Genomic DNA, 12,131 nt, shown 5'->3' with positions numbered 1-12,131 from the left:
CGTGCGCTCATATACAGAATTACGCCATTTGCGGGTGCGACGCGCGGCAACAAAAAATAAAATAAAATAAAATAAAAAGGAATGCAACACAGGGACTTCCCAGGAGGTCACCCTTCCTAGTACTACTCCTGCCCAAGCACGCTTAACTGCGGAGTTCCGATGGGATCCGGTGCTTTAGTGCTGGTATGATCGCATCCGTTATAGAATGACTCAAACCTCTACTTAAACGCAAATAACGACTATTTTAATTTAAAAACCGATTTAATTTCATCAAAAATTATCTAACTAATTTAATTTAATTTAATTTAATTTACAAGTTAAAATTCCATAATTCGATAAAACTCCGAGACAACCGCCTCGTGCGCTCATATACAGAATTACGCCATTTGCGGGTGCGACGCGCGGCAACAAAAAATAAAATAAAATAAAATAAAAAGGAATGCAACACAGGGACTTCCCAGGAGGTCACCCATCCTAGTACTACTCCTGCCCAAGCACGCTTAACTGCGGAGTTCCGATGGGATCCGGTGCTTTAGTGCTGGTATGATCGCATCCGTTATAGAATGACTCAAACCTCTACTTAAACGCAAATAACGACTATTTTAATTTAAAAACCGATTTAATTTCATCAAAAATTATCTAACTAATTTAATTTAATTTAATTTAATTTACAAGTTAAAATTCCATAATTCGATAAAACTCCGAGACAACCGCCTCGTGCGCTCATATACAGAATTACGCCATTTGCGGGTGCGACGCGCGGCAACAAAAAATAAAATAAAATAAAATAAAAAGGAATGCAACACAGGGACTTCCCAGGAGGTCACCCTTCCTAGTACTACTCCTGCCCAAGCACGCTTAACTGCGGAGTTCCGATGGGATCCGGTGCTTTAGTGCTGGTATGATCGCATCCGTTATAGAATGACTCAAACCTCTACTTAAACGCAAATAACGACTATTTTAATTTAAAAACCGATTTAATTTCATCAAAAATTATCTAACTAATTTAATTTAATTTAATTTAATTTACAAGTTAAAATTCCATAATTCGATAAAACTCCGAGACAACCACCTCGTGCGCTCATATACAGAATTACGCCATTTGCGGGTGCGACGCGCGGCAACAAAAAATAAAATAAAATAAAATAAAAAGGAATGCAACACAGGGACTTCCCAGGAGGTCACCCATCCTAGTACTACTCCTGCCCAAGCACGCTTAACTGCGGAGTTCCGATGGGATCCGGTGCTTTAGTGCTGGTATGATCGCATCCGTTATAGAATGACTCAAACCTCTACTTAAACGCAAATAACGACTATTTTAATTTAAAAACCGATTTAATTTCATCAAAAATTATCTAACTAATTTAATTTAATTTAATTTAATTTACAAGTTAAAATTCCATAATTCGATAAAACTCCGAGACAACCGCCTCGTGCGCTCATATACAGAATTACGCCATTTGCGGGTGCGACGCGCGGCAACAAAAAATAAAATAAAATAAAATAAAAAGGAATGCAACACAGGGACTTCCCAGGAGGTCACCCTTCCTAGTACTACTCCTGCCCAAGCACGCTTAACTGCGGAGTTCCGATGGGATCCGGTGCTTTAGTGCTGGTATGATCGCATCCGTTATAGAATGACTCAAACCTCTACTTAAACGCAAATAACGACAATTTTAATTTAAAAACCGATTTAATTTCATCAAAAATTATCTAACTAATTTAATTTAATTTAATTTAATTTACAAGTTAAAATTCCATAATTCGATAAAACTCCGAGACAACCGCCTCGTGCGCTCATATACAGAATTACGCCATTTGCGGGTGCGACGCGCGGCAACAAAAAATAAAATAAAATAAAATAAAAAGGAATGCAACACAGGGACTTCCCAGGAGGTCACCCTTCCTAGTACTACTCCTGCCCAAGCACGCTTAACTGCGGAGTTCCGATGGGATCCGGTGCTTTAGTGCTGGTATGATCGCATCCGTTATAGAATGACTCAAACCTCTACTTAAACGCAAATAACGACTATTTTAATTTAAAAACCGATTTAATTTCATCAAAAATTATCTAACTAATTTAATTTAATTTAATTTAATTTACAAGTTAAAATTCCATAATTCGATAAAACTCCGAGACAACCGCCTCGTGCGCTCATATACAGAATTACGCCATTTGCGGGTGCGACGCGCGGCAACAAAAAATAAAATAAAATAAAATAAAAAGGAATGCAACACAGGGACTTCCCAGGAGGTCACCCTTCCTAGTACTACTCCTGCCCAAGCACGCTTAACTGCGGAGTTCCGATGGGATCCGGTGCTTTAGTGCTGGTATGATCGCATCCGTTATAGAATGACTCAAACCTCTACTTAAACGCAAATAACGACAATTTTAATTTAAAAACCGATTTAATTTCATCAAAAATTATCTAACTAATTTAATTTAATTTAATTTAATTTACAAGTTAAAATTCCATAATTCGATAAAACTCCGAGACAACCGCCTCGTGCGCTCATATACAGAATTACGCCATTTGCGGGTGCGACGCGCGGCAACAAAAAATAAAATAAAATAAAATAAAAAGGAATGCAACACAGGGACTTCCCAGGAGGTCACCCTTCCTAGTACTACTCCTGCCCAAGCACGCTTAACTGCGGAGTTCCGATGGGATCCGGTGCTTTAGTGCTGGTATGATCGCATCCGTTATAGAATGACTCAAACCTCTACTTAAACGCAAATAACGACTATTTTAATTTAAAAACCGATTTAATTTCATCAAAAATTATCTAACTAATTTAATTTAATTTAATTTAATTTACAAGTTAAAATTCCATAATTCGATAAAACTCCGAGACAACCGCCTCGTGCGCTCATATACAGAATTACGCCATTTGCGGGTGCGACGCGCGGCAACAAAAAATAAAATAAAATAAAATAAAAAGGAATGCAACACAGGGACTTCCCAGGAGGTCACCCATCCTAGTACTACTCCTGCCCAAGCACGCTTAACTGCGGAGTTCCGATGGGATCCGGTGCTTTAGTGCTGGTATGATCGCATCCGTTATAGAATGACTCAAACCTCTACTTAAACGCAAATAACGACTATTTTAATTTAAAAACCGATTTAATTTCATCAAAAATTATCTAACTAATTTAATTTAATTTAATTTAATTTAATTTACAAGTTAAAATTCCATAATTCGATAAAACTCCGAGACAACCGCCTCGTGCGCTCATATACAGAATTACGCCATTTGCGGGTGCGACGCGCGGCAACAAAAAATAAAATAAAATAAAATAAAAAGGAATGCAACACAGGGACTTCCCAGGAGGTCACCCATCCTAGTACTACTCCTGCCCAAGCACGCTTAACTGCGGAGTTCCGATGGGATCCGGTGCTTTAGTGCTGGTATGATCGCATCCGTTATAGAATGACTCAAACCTCTACTTAAACGCAAATAACGACTATTTTAATTTAAAAACCGATTTAATTTCATCAAAAATTATCTAACTAATTTAATTTAATTTAATTTAATTTACAAGTTAAAATTCCATAATTCGATAAAACTCCGAGACAACCGCCTCGTGCGCTCATATACAGAATTACGCCATTTGCGAGTGCGACGCGCGGCAACAAAAAATAAAATAAAATAAAATAAAAAGGAATGCAACACAGGGACTTCCCAGGAGGTCACCCATCCTAGTACTACTCCTGCCCAAGCACGCTTAACTGCGGAGTTCCGATGGGATCCGGTGCTTTAGTGCTGGTATGATCGCATCCGTTATAGAATGACTCAAACCTCTACTTAAACGCAAATAACGACTATTTTAATTTAAAAACCGATTTAATTTCATCAAAAATTATCTAACTAATTTAATTTAATTTAATTTAATTTACAAGTTAAAATTCCATAATTCGATAAAACTCCGAGACAACCGCCTCGTGCGCTCATATACAGAATTACGCCATTTGCGGGTGCGACGCGCGGCAACAAAAAATAAAATAAAATAAAATAAAAAGGAATGCAACACAGGGACTTCCCAGGAGGTCACCCATCCTAGTACTACTCCTGCCCAAGCACGCTTAACTGCGGAGTTCCGATGGGATCCGGTGCTTTAGTGCTGGTATGATCGCATCCGTTATAGAATGACTCAAACCTCTACTTAAACGCAAATAACGACTATTTTAATTTAAAAACCGATTTAATTTCATCAAAAATTATCTAACTAATTTAATTTAATTTAATTTAATTTACAAGTTAAAATTCCATAATTCGATAAAACTCCGAGACAACCGCCTCGTGCGCTCATATACAGAATTACGCCATTTGCGGGTGCGACGCGCGGCAACAAAAAATAAAATAAAATAAAATAAAAAGGAATGCAACACAGGGACTTCCCAGGAGGTCACCCTTCCTAGTACTACTCCTGCCCAAGCACGCTTAACTGCGGAGTTCCGATGGGATCCGGTGCTTTAGTGCTGGTATGATCGCATCCGTTATAGAATGACTCAAACCTCTACTTAAACGCAAATAACGACTATTTTAATTTAAAAACCGATTTAATTTCATCAAAAATTATCTAACTAATTTAATTTAATTTAATTTAATTTACAAGTTAAAATTCCATAATTCGATAAAACTCCGAGACAACCGCCTCGTGCGCTCATATACAGAATTACGCCATTTGCGGGTGCGACGCGCGGCAACAAAAAATAAAATAAAATAAAATAAAAAGGAATGCAACACAGGGACTTCCCAGGAGGTCACCCTTCCTAGTACTACTCCTGCCCAAGCACGCTTAACTGCGGAGTTCCGATGGGATCCGGTGCTTTAGTGCTGGTATGATCGCATCCGTTATAGAATGACTCAAACCTCTACTTAAACGCAAATAACGACTATTTTAATTTAAAAACCGATTTAATTTCATCAAAAATTATCTAACTAATTTAATTTAATTTAATTTAATTTAATTTACAAGTTAAAATTCCATAATTCGATAAAACTCCGAGACAACCGCCTCGTGCGCTCATATACAGAATTACGCCATTTGCGGGTGCGACGCGCGGCAACAAAAAATAAAATAAAATAAAATAAAAAGGAATGCAACACAGGGACTTCCCAGGAGGTCACCCATCCTAGTACTACTCCTGCCCAAGCACGCTTAACTGCGGAGTTCCGATGGGATCCGGTGCTTTAGTGCTGGTATGATCGCATCCGTTATAGAATGACTCAAACCTCTACTTAAACGCAAATAACGACTATTTTAATTTAAAAACCGATTTAATTTCATCAAAAATTATCTAACTAATTTAATTTAATTTAATTTAATTTTATTTACAAGTTAAAATTCCATAATTCGATAAAACTCCGAGACAACCGCCTCGTGCGCTCATATACAGAATTACGCCATTTGCGGGTGCGACGCGCGGCAACAAAAAATAAAATAAAATAAAATAAAAAGGAATGCAACACAGGGACTTCCCAGGAGGTCACCCATCCTAGTACTACTCCTGCCCAAGCACGCTTAACTGCGGAGTTCCGATGGGATCCGGTGCTTTAGTGCTGGTATGATCGCATCCGTTATAGAATGACTCAAACCTCTACTTAAACGCAAATAACGACTATTTTAATTTAAAAACCGATTTAATTTCATCAAAAATTATCTAACTAATTTAATTTAATTTAATTTAATTTACAAGTTAAAATTCCATAATTCGATAAAACTCCGAGACAACCGCCTCGTGCGCTCATATACAGAATTACGCCATTTGCGGGTGCGACGCGCGGCAACAAAAAATAAAATAAAATAAAATAAAAAGGAATGCAACACAGGGACTTCCCAGGAGGTCACCCTTCCTAGTACTACTCCTGCCCAAGCACGCTTAACTGCGGAGTTCCGATGGGATCCGGTGCTTTAGTGCTGGTATGATCGCATCCGTTATAGAATGACTCAAACCTCTACTTAAACGCAAATAACGACTATTTTAATTTAAAAACCGATTTAATTTCATCAAAAATTATCTAACTAATTTAATTTAATTTAATTTAATTTACAAGTTAAAATTCCATAATTCGATAAAACTCCGAGACAACCGCCTCGTGCGCTCATATACAGAATTACGCCATTTGCGGGTGCGACGCGCGGCAACAAAAAATAAAATAAAATAAAATAAAAAGGAATGCAACACAGGGACTTCCCAGGAGGTCACCCTTCCTAGTACTACTCCTGCCCAAGCACGCTTAACTGCGGAGTTCCGATGGGATCCGGTGCTTTAGTGCTGGTATGATCGCATCCGTTATAGAATGACTCAAACCTCTACTTAAACGCAAATAACGACTATTTTAATTTAAAAACCGATTTAATTTCATCAAAAATTATCTAACTAATTTAATTTAATTTAATTTAATTTAATTTACAAGTTAAAATTCCATAATTCGATAAAACTCCGAGACAACCGCCTCGTGCGCTCATATACAGAATTACGCCATTTGCGGGTGCGACGCGCGGCAACAAAAAATAAAATAAAATAAAATAAAAAGGAATGCAACACAGGGACTTCCCAGGAGGTCACCCATCCTAGTACTACTCCTGCCCAAGCACGCTTAACTGCGGAGTTCCGATGGGATCCGGTGCTTTAGTGCTGGTATGATCGCATCCGTTATAGAATGACTCAAACCTCTACTTAAACGCAAATAACGACTATTTTAATTTAAAAACCGATTTAATTTCATCAAAAATTATCTAACTAATTTAATTTAATTTAATTTAATTTTATTTACAAGTTAAAATTCCATAATTCGATAAAACTCCGAGACAACCGCCTCGTGCGCTCATATACAGAATTACGCCATTTGCGGGTGCGACGCGCGGCAACAAAAAATAAAATAAAATAAAATAAAAAGGAATGCAACACAGGGACTTCCCAGGAGGTCACCCATCCTAGTACTACTCCTGCCCAAGCACGCTTAACTGCGGAGTTCCGATGGGATCCGGTGCTTTAGTGCTGGTATGATCGCATCCGTTATAGAATGACTCAAACCTCTACTTAAACGCAAATAACGACTATTTTAATTTAAAAACCGATTTAATTTCATCAAAAATTATCTAACTAATTTAATTTAATTTAATTTAATTTACAAGTTAAAATTCCATAATTCGATAAAACTCCGAGACAACCGCCTCGTGCGCTCATATACAGAATTACGCCATTTGCGGGTGCGACGCGCGGCAACAAAAAATAAAATAAAATAAAATAAAAAGGAATGCAACACAGGGACTTCCCAGGAGGTCACCCTTCCTAGTACTACTCCTGCCCAAGCACGCTTAACTGCGGAGTTCCGATGGGATCCGGTGCTTTAGTGCTGGTATGATCGCATCCGTTATAGAATGACTCAAACCTCTACTTAAACGCAAATAACGACTATTTTAATTTAAAAACCGATTTAATTTCATCAAAAATTATCTAACTAATTTAATTTAATTTAATTTAATTTACAAGTTAAAATTCCATAATTCGATAAAACTCCGAGACAACCGCCTCGTGCGCTCATATACAGAATTACGCCATTTGCGGGTGCGACGCGCGGCAACAAAAAATAAAATAAAATAAAATAAAAAGGAATGCAACACAGGGACTTCCCAGGAGGTCACCCATCCTAGTACTACTCCTGCCCAAGCACGCTTAACTGCGGAGTTCCGATGGGATCCGGTGCTTTAGTGCTGGTATGATCGCATCCGTTATAGAATGACTCAAACCTCTACTTAAACGCAAATAACGACTATTTTAATTTAAAAACCGATTTAATTTCATCAAAAATTATCTAACTAATTTAATTTAATTTAATTTAATTTACAAGTTAAAATTCCATAATTCGATAAAACTCCGAGACAACCGCCTCGTGCGCTCATATACAGAATTACGCCATTTGCGGGTGCGACGCGCGGCAACAAAAAATAAAATAAAATAAAATAAAAAGGAATGCAACACAGGGACTTCCCAGGAGGTCACCCATCCTAGTACTACTCCTGCCCAAGCACGCTTAACTGCGGAGTTCCGATGGGATCCGGTGCTTTAGTGCTGGTATGATCGCATCCGTTATAGAATGACTCAAACCTCTACTTAAACGCAAATAACGACTATTTTAATTTAAAAACCGATTTAATTTCATCAAAAATTATCTAACTAATTTAATTTAATTTAATTTAATTTACAAGTTAAAATTCCATAATTCGATAAAACTCCGAGACAACCGCCTCGTGCGCTCATATACAGAATTACGCCATTTGCGGGTGCGACGCGCGGCAACAAAAAATAAAATAAAATAAAATAAAAAGGAATGCAACACAGGGACTTCCCAGGAGGTCACCCATCCTAGTACTACTCCTGCCCAAGCACGCTTAACTGCGGAGTTCCGATGGGATCCGGTGCTTTAGTGCTGGTATGATCGCATCCGTTATAGAATGACTCAAACCTCTACTTAAACGCAAATAACGACTATTTTAATTTAAAAACCGATTTAATTTCATCAAAAATTATCTAACTAATTTAATTTAATTTAATTTAATTTACAAGTTAAAATTCCATAATTCGATAAAACTCCGAGACAACCGCCTCGTGCGCTCATATACAGAATTACGCCATTTGCGGGTGCGACGCGCGGCAACAAAAAATAAAATAAAATAAAATAAAAAGGAATGCAACACAGGGACTTCCCAGGAGGTCACCCTTCCTAGTACTACTCCTGCCCAAGCACGCTTAACTGCGGAGTTCCGATGGGATCCGGTGCTTTAGTGCTGGTATGATCGCATCCGTTATAGAATGACTCAAACCTCTACTTAAACGCAAATAACGACTATTTTAATTTAAAAACCGATTTAATTTCGTCAAAAATTATCTAACTAATTTAATTTAATTTAATTTAATTTACAAGTTAAAATTCCATAATTCGATAAAACTCCGAGACAACCGCCTCGTGCGCTCATATACAGAATTACGCCATTTGCGGGTGCGACGCGCGGCAACAAAAAATAAAATAAAATAAAATAAAAAGGAATGCAACACAGGGACTTCCCAGGAGGTCACCCATCCTAGTACTACTCCTGCCCAAGCACGCTTAACTGCGGAGTTCCGATGGGATCCGGTGCTTTAGTGCTGGTATGATCGCATCCGTTATAGAATGACTCAAACCTCTACTTAAACGCAAATAACGACTATTTTAATTTAAAAACCGATTTAATTTCATCAAAAATTATCTAACTAATTTAATTTAATTTAATTTAATTTACAAGTTAAAATTCCATAATTCGATAAAACTCCGAGACAACCGCCTCGTGCGCTCATATACAGAATTACGCCATTTGCGGGTGCGACGCGCGGCAACAAAAAATAAAATAAAATAAAATAAAAAGGAATGCAACACAGGGACTTCCCAGGAGGTCACCCATCCTAGTACTACTCCTGCCCAAGCACGCTTAACTGCGGAGTTCCGATGGGATCCGGTGCTTTAGTGCTGGTATGATCGCATCCGTTATAGAATGACTCAAACCTCTACTTAAACGCAAATAACGACTATTTTAATTTAAAAACCGATTTAATTTCATCAAAAATTATCTAACTAATTTAATTTAATTTAATTTAATTTACAAGTTAAAATTCCATAATTCGATAAAACTCCGAGACAACCGCCTCGTGCGCTCATATACAGAATTACGCCATTTGCGGGTGCGACGCGCGGCAACAAAAAATAAAATAAAATAAAATAAAAAGGAATGCAACACAGGGACTTCCCAGGAGGTCACCCATCCTAGTACTACTCCTGCCCAAGCACGCTTAACTGCGGAGTTCCGATGGGATCCGGTGCTTTAGTGCTGGTATGATCGCATCCGTTATAGAATGACTCAAACCTCTACTTAAACGCAAATAACGACTATTTTAATTTAAAAACCGATTTAATTTCATCAAAAATTATCTAACTAATTTAATTTAATTTAATTTAATTTACAAGTTAAAATTCCATAATTCGATAAAACTCCGAGACAACCGCCTCGTGCGCTCATATACAGAATTACGCCATTTGCGGGTGCGACGCGCGGCAACAAAAAATAAAATAAAATAAAATAAAAAGGAATGCAACACAGGGACTTCCCAGGAGGTCACCCATCCTAGTACTACTCCTGCCCAAGCACGCTTAACTGCGGAGTTCCGATGGGATCCGGTGCTTTAGTGCTGGTATGATCGCATCCGTTATAGAATGACTCAAACCTCTACTTAAACGCAAATAACGACTATTTTAATTTAAAAACCGATTTAATTTCATCAAAAATTATCTAACTAATTTAATTTAATTTAATTTAATTTACAAGTTAAAATTCCATAATTCGATAAAACTCCGAGACAACCGCCTCGTGCGCTCATATACAGAATTACGCCATTTGCGGGTGCGACGCGCGGCAACAAAAAATAAAATAAAATAAAATAAAAAGGAATGCAACACAGGGACTTCCCAGGAGGTCACCCTTCCTAGTACTACTCCTGCCCAAGCACGCTTAACTGCGGAGTTCCGATGGGATCCGGTGCTTTAGTGCTGGTATGATCGCATCCGTTATAGAATGACTCAAACCTCTACTTAAACGCAAATAACGACTATTTTAATTTAAAAACCGATTTAATTTCGTCAAAAATTATCTAACTAATTTAATTTAATTTAATTTAATTTACAAGTTAAAATTCCATAATTCGATAAAACTCCGAGACAACCGCCTCGTGCGCTCATATACAGAATTACGCCATTTGCGGGTGCGACGCGCGGCAACAAAAAATAAAATAAAATAAAATAAAAAGGAATGCAACACAGGGACTTCCCAGGAGGTTTACCCATCCTAGTACTACTCCTGCCCAAGCACGCTTAACTGCGGAGTTCCGATGGGATCCGGTGCTTTAGTGCTGGTATGATCGCATCCGTTATAGAATGACTCAAACCTCTACTTAAACGCAAATAACGACTATTTTAATTTAAAAACCGATTTAATTTCATCAAAAATTATCTAACTAATTTAATTTAATTTAATTTAATTTACAAGTTAAAATTCCATAATTCGATAAAACTCCGAGACAACCGCCTCGTGCGCTCATATACAGAATTACGCCATTTGCGGGTGCGACGCGCGGCAACAAAAAATAAAATAAAATAAAATAAAAAGGAATGCAACACAGGGACTTCCCAGGAGGTCACCCATCCTAGTACTACTCCTGCCCAAGCACGCTTAACTGCGGAGTTCCGATGGGATCCGGTGCTTTAGTGCTGGTATGATCGCATCCGTTATAGAATGACTCAAACCTCTACTTAAACGCAAATAACGACTATTTTAATTTAAAAACCGATTTAATTTCATCAAAAATTATCTAACTAATTTAATTTAATTTAATTTAATTTACAAGTTAAAATTCCATAATTCGATAAAACTCCGAGACAACCGCCTCGTGCGCTCATATACAGAATTACGCCATTTGCGGGTGCGACGCGCGGCAACAAAAAATAAAATAAAATAAAATAAAAAGGAATGCAACACAGGGACTTCCCAGGAGGTCACCCATCCTAGTACTACTCCTGCCCAAGCACGCTTAACTGCGGAGTTCCGATGGGATCCGGTGCTTTAGTGCTGGTATGATCGCATCCGTTATAGAATGACTCAAACCTCTACTTAAACGCAAATAACGACTATTTTAATTTAAAAACCGATTTAATTTCATCAAAAATTATCTAACTAATTTAATTTAATTTAATTTAATTTACAAGTTAAAATTCCATAATTCGATAAAACTCCGAGACAACCGCCTCGTGCGCTCATATACAGAATTACGCCATTTGCGGGTGCGACGCGCGGCAACAAAAAATAAAATAAAATAAAATAAAAAGGAATGCAACACAGGGACTTCCCAGGAGGTCACCCTTCCTAGTACTACTCCTGCCCAAGCACGCTTAACTGCGGAGTTCCGATGGGATCCGGTGCTTTAGTGCTGGTATGATCGCATCCGTTATAGAATGACTCAAACCTCTACTTAAACGCAAATAACGACTATTTTAATTTAAAAACCGATTTAATTTCGTCAAAAATTATCTAACTAATT

General features: G+C 37.7%; 34 non-coding genes across 34 annotated transcripts; all 34 read right to left on the bottom strand.

The window, feature by feature from the left end:
* Window positions 1–78: 78 nt before the first annotated feature.
* On the bottom strand, window positions 79–197 carry LOC144570577 (5S ribosomal RNA). Its single transcript, XR_013516839.1, has one exon. It is a non-coding gene; the product is annotated as a 5S ribosomal RNA (ribosomal RNA).
* Window positions 198–436: 239 nt separating this feature from the next.
* Window positions 437–555, bottom strand: LOC144570191 (5S ribosomal RNA). Its single transcript, XR_013516456.1, has one exon. It is a non-coding gene; the product is annotated as a 5S ribosomal RNA (ribosomal RNA).
* Window positions 556–794: 239 nt separating this feature from the next.
* Window positions 795–913, bottom strand: LOC144570576 (5S ribosomal RNA). The gene has a single exon (XR_013516838.1). It is a non-coding gene; the product is annotated as a 5S ribosomal RNA (ribosomal RNA).
* Window positions 914–1,152: 239 nt separating this feature from the next.
* Window positions 1,153–1,271, bottom strand: LOC144570190 (5S ribosomal RNA). Its single transcript, XR_013516455.1, has one exon. It is a non-coding gene; the product is annotated as a 5S ribosomal RNA (ribosomal RNA).
* Window positions 1,272–1,510: 239 nt separating this feature from the next.
* LOC144570575 (5S ribosomal RNA) lies at window positions 1,511–1,629 on the bottom strand. Its single transcript, XR_013516837.1, has one exon. It is a non-coding gene; the product is annotated as a 5S ribosomal RNA (ribosomal RNA).
* Window positions 1,630–1,868: 239 nt separating this feature from the next.
* Window positions 1,869–1,987, bottom strand: LOC144570574 (5S ribosomal RNA). The gene has a single exon (XR_013516836.1). It is a non-coding gene; the product is annotated as a 5S ribosomal RNA (ribosomal RNA).
* Window positions 1,988–2,226: 239 nt separating this feature from the next.
* Window positions 2,227–2,345, bottom strand: LOC144570572 (5S ribosomal RNA). The gene has a single exon (XR_013516834.1). It is a non-coding gene; the product is annotated as a 5S ribosomal RNA (ribosomal RNA).
* Window positions 2,346–2,584: 239 nt separating this feature from the next.
* LOC144570571 (5S ribosomal RNA) lies at window positions 2,585–2,703 on the bottom strand. Its single transcript, XR_013516833.1, has one exon. It is a non-coding gene; the product is annotated as a 5S ribosomal RNA (ribosomal RNA).
* Window positions 2,704–2,942: 239 nt separating this feature from the next.
* On the bottom strand, window positions 2,943–3,061 carry LOC144570188 (5S ribosomal RNA). Its single transcript, XR_013516453.1, has one exon. It is a non-coding gene; the product is annotated as a 5S ribosomal RNA (ribosomal RNA).
* Window positions 3,062–3,305: 244 nt separating this feature from the next.
* Window positions 3,306–3,424, bottom strand: LOC144570187 (5S ribosomal RNA). The gene has a single exon (XR_013516452.1). It is a non-coding gene; the product is annotated as a 5S ribosomal RNA (ribosomal RNA).
* Window positions 3,425–3,663: 239 nt separating this feature from the next.
* Window positions 3,664–3,782, bottom strand: LOC144570186 (5S ribosomal RNA). The gene has a single exon (XR_013516451.1). It is a non-coding gene; the product is annotated as a 5S ribosomal RNA (ribosomal RNA).
* Window positions 3,783–4,021: 239 nt separating this feature from the next.
* Window positions 4,022–4,140, bottom strand: LOC144570185 (5S ribosomal RNA). The gene has a single exon (XR_013516450.1). It is a non-coding gene; the product is annotated as a 5S ribosomal RNA (ribosomal RNA).
* Window positions 4,141–4,379: 239 nt separating this feature from the next.
* LOC144570570 (5S ribosomal RNA) lies at window positions 4,380–4,498 on the bottom strand. The gene has a single exon (XR_013516832.1). It is a non-coding gene; the product is annotated as a 5S ribosomal RNA (ribosomal RNA).
* A 239-nt stretch (window positions 4,499–4,737) lies between these two features.
* Window positions 4,738–4,856, bottom strand: LOC144570569 (5S ribosomal RNA). The gene has a single exon (XR_013516831.1). It is a non-coding gene; the product is annotated as a 5S ribosomal RNA (ribosomal RNA).
* Window positions 4,857–5,100: 244 nt separating this feature from the next.
* LOC144570184 (5S ribosomal RNA) lies at window positions 5,101–5,219 on the bottom strand. Its single transcript, XR_013516449.1, has one exon. It is a non-coding gene; the product is annotated as a 5S ribosomal RNA (ribosomal RNA).
* A 244-nt stretch (window positions 5,220–5,463) lies between these two features.
* LOC144570183 (5S ribosomal RNA) lies at window positions 5,464–5,582 on the bottom strand. The gene has a single exon (XR_013516448.1). It is a non-coding gene; the product is annotated as a 5S ribosomal RNA (ribosomal RNA).
* Window positions 5,583–5,821: 239 nt separating this feature from the next.
* Window positions 5,822–5,940, bottom strand: LOC144570568 (5S ribosomal RNA). Its single transcript, XR_013516830.1, has one exon. It is a non-coding gene; the product is annotated as a 5S ribosomal RNA (ribosomal RNA).
* Window positions 5,941–6,179: 239 nt separating this feature from the next.
* Window positions 6,180–6,298, bottom strand: LOC144570567 (5S ribosomal RNA). Its single transcript, XR_013516829.1, has one exon. It is a non-coding gene; the product is annotated as a 5S ribosomal RNA (ribosomal RNA).
* A 244-nt stretch (window positions 6,299–6,542) lies between these two features.
* LOC144570182 (5S ribosomal RNA) lies at window positions 6,543–6,661 on the bottom strand. Its single transcript, XR_013516447.1, has one exon. It is a non-coding gene; the product is annotated as a 5S ribosomal RNA (ribosomal RNA).
* A 244-nt stretch (window positions 6,662–6,905) lies between these two features.
* Window positions 6,906–7,024, bottom strand: LOC144570181 (5S ribosomal RNA). The gene has a single exon (XR_013516446.1). It is a non-coding gene; the product is annotated as a 5S ribosomal RNA (ribosomal RNA).
* A 239-nt stretch (window positions 7,025–7,263) lies between these two features.
* Window positions 7,264–7,382, bottom strand: LOC144570566 (5S ribosomal RNA). Its single transcript, XR_013516828.1, has one exon. It is a non-coding gene; the product is annotated as a 5S ribosomal RNA (ribosomal RNA).
* Window positions 7,383–7,621: 239 nt separating this feature from the next.
* Window positions 7,622–7,740, bottom strand: LOC144570180 (5S ribosomal RNA). The gene has a single exon (XR_013516445.1). It is a non-coding gene; the product is annotated as a 5S ribosomal RNA (ribosomal RNA).
* Window positions 7,741–7,979: 239 nt separating this feature from the next.
* On the bottom strand, window positions 7,980–8,098 carry LOC144570179 (5S ribosomal RNA). The gene has a single exon (XR_013516444.1). It is a non-coding gene; the product is annotated as a 5S ribosomal RNA (ribosomal RNA).
* A 239-nt stretch (window positions 8,099–8,337) lies between these two features.
* Window positions 8,338–8,456, bottom strand: LOC144570177 (5S ribosomal RNA). Its single transcript, XR_013516442.1, has one exon. It is a non-coding gene; the product is annotated as a 5S ribosomal RNA (ribosomal RNA).
* Window positions 8,457–8,695: 239 nt separating this feature from the next.
* Window positions 8,696–8,814, bottom strand: LOC144570565 (5S ribosomal RNA). The gene has a single exon (XR_013516827.1). It is a non-coding gene; the product is annotated as a 5S ribosomal RNA (ribosomal RNA).
* Window positions 8,815–9,053: 239 nt separating this feature from the next.
* On the bottom strand, window positions 9,054–9,172 carry LOC144570176 (5S ribosomal RNA). Its single transcript, XR_013516441.1, has one exon. It is a non-coding gene; the product is annotated as a 5S ribosomal RNA (ribosomal RNA).
* Window positions 9,173–9,411: 239 nt separating this feature from the next.
* On the bottom strand, window positions 9,412–9,530 carry LOC144570175 (5S ribosomal RNA). Its single transcript, XR_013516440.1, has one exon. It is a non-coding gene; the product is annotated as a 5S ribosomal RNA (ribosomal RNA).
* Window positions 9,531–9,769: 239 nt separating this feature from the next.
* LOC144570173 (5S ribosomal RNA) lies at window positions 9,770–9,888 on the bottom strand. The gene has a single exon (XR_013516439.1). It is a non-coding gene; the product is annotated as a 5S ribosomal RNA (ribosomal RNA).
* A 239-nt stretch (window positions 9,889–10,127) lies between these two features.
* LOC144570172 (5S ribosomal RNA) lies at window positions 10,128–10,246 on the bottom strand. Its single transcript, XR_013516438.1, has one exon. It is a non-coding gene; the product is annotated as a 5S ribosomal RNA (ribosomal RNA).
* A 239-nt stretch (window positions 10,247–10,485) lies between these two features.
* LOC144570564 (5S ribosomal RNA) lies at window positions 10,486–10,604 on the bottom strand. Its single transcript, XR_013516826.1, has one exon. It is a non-coding gene; the product is annotated as a 5S ribosomal RNA (ribosomal RNA).
* A 239-nt stretch (window positions 10,605–10,843) lies between these two features.
* On the bottom strand, window positions 10,844–10,963 carry LOC144570758 (5S ribosomal RNA). The gene has a single exon (XR_013517012.1). It is a non-coding gene; the product is annotated as a 5S ribosomal RNA (ribosomal RNA).
* A 239-nt stretch (window positions 10,964–11,202) lies between these two features.
* On the bottom strand, window positions 11,203–11,321 carry LOC144570171 (5S ribosomal RNA). The gene has a single exon (XR_013516437.1). It is a non-coding gene; the product is annotated as a 5S ribosomal RNA (ribosomal RNA).
* A 239-nt stretch (window positions 11,322–11,560) lies between these two features.
* On the bottom strand, window positions 11,561–11,679 carry LOC144570170 (5S ribosomal RNA). Its single transcript, XR_013516436.1, has one exon. It is a non-coding gene; the product is annotated as a 5S ribosomal RNA (ribosomal RNA).
* Window positions 11,680–11,918: 239 nt separating this feature from the next.
* LOC144570563 (5S ribosomal RNA) lies at window positions 11,919–12,037 on the bottom strand. Its single transcript, XR_013516825.1, has one exon. It is a non-coding gene; the product is annotated as a 5S ribosomal RNA (ribosomal RNA).
* Between the last annotated feature and the right edge of the window lie 94 nt (window positions 12,038–12,131).

Source organism: Carex rostrata, chromosome 18 (assembly GCF_964058835.1).
Source record: "Carex rostrata chromosome 18, lpCarRost1.2, whole genome shotgun sequence".
Classification (NCBI taxonomy): Eukaryota; Viridiplantae; Streptophyta; class Magnoliopsida; order Poales; family Cyperaceae; genus Carex; species Carex rostrata.
Note: the sequence above shows the minus strand (reverse complement) of the source record. Positions and strands in the feature narration are given on the sequence as shown.